Source organism: Chrysochloris asiatica, unplaced genomic scaffold, assembly GCF_000296735.1.
Source record: "Chrysochloris asiatica unplaced genomic scaffold, ChrAsi1.0 scaffold00120, whole genome shotgun sequence".
Classification (NCBI taxonomy): domain Eukaryota; kingdom Metazoa; phylum Chordata; class Mammalia; order Afrosoricida; family Chrysochloridae; genus Chrysochloris; species Chrysochloris asiatica.
This window is the reverse complement of record NW_006408638.1, coordinates 8,465,018-8,465,735: the sequence shown is the minus strand read 5'-3', so window position 1 is coordinate 8,465,735 and position 718 is coordinate 8,465,018.

The following is a 718-nucleotide window of genomic DNA, read 5'->3' as shown; positions in this document are numbered from 1 at the left end:
AAGATTGAAATTGTCAAGGACTTCATTCTTTTTGGATCAACTATCAACACTCACGGAAGCAGCATTCAAGAGATCAGATGACATATTGCATTAGGCAAATCTGCTACACGGGAACTTTTTAAAGTGTTGAAGAGCAAAGATGTCAGCTTGAGGACTAAGGTGCGCCTGATCCAAGCCATGGTATTTTCAATAACCTCATATGCATGCGATAGCTGGACAGTGAATAAGGAAGACCATAGAAGAATTGATGCCTTTGAATTATGGTGTTGGAGGAGAATACTAAAAGTACCATGGACTGACAAAAGAATGAATAGATCTGTTTTGGAAGAAGTGCAGCCAGAGTGCTCCTTAGAGGCCAAGATGACCAAACTTAGTCTCTCATACTTAGGATATATTGTCAGGAGGGAACAGTCACTGGAGAAGGATATCATGCTTGGTAAGATGGAGGATCAGAGAAAAAGAGGAAGACTCCCAAAGAGATGAATTGGCCAGGTGGCAGCATCAATGGCCTCAAGTGTGGCAACAGTAGTGAGGTTGTCCCAGGATCGGACATAATTTTGTTCTGCCGTGCATAAGGTCGCTATGAGTTGGTGCCGGCTCGATGGCACCTAACAACAGCAACAATGCTTAGATACCAATGTTTATGCATTCCATTTCATTTTTGACAATTTCCAATTTTCCTAGATTCATACTTTTTACATTCCATTTTCCAATTATT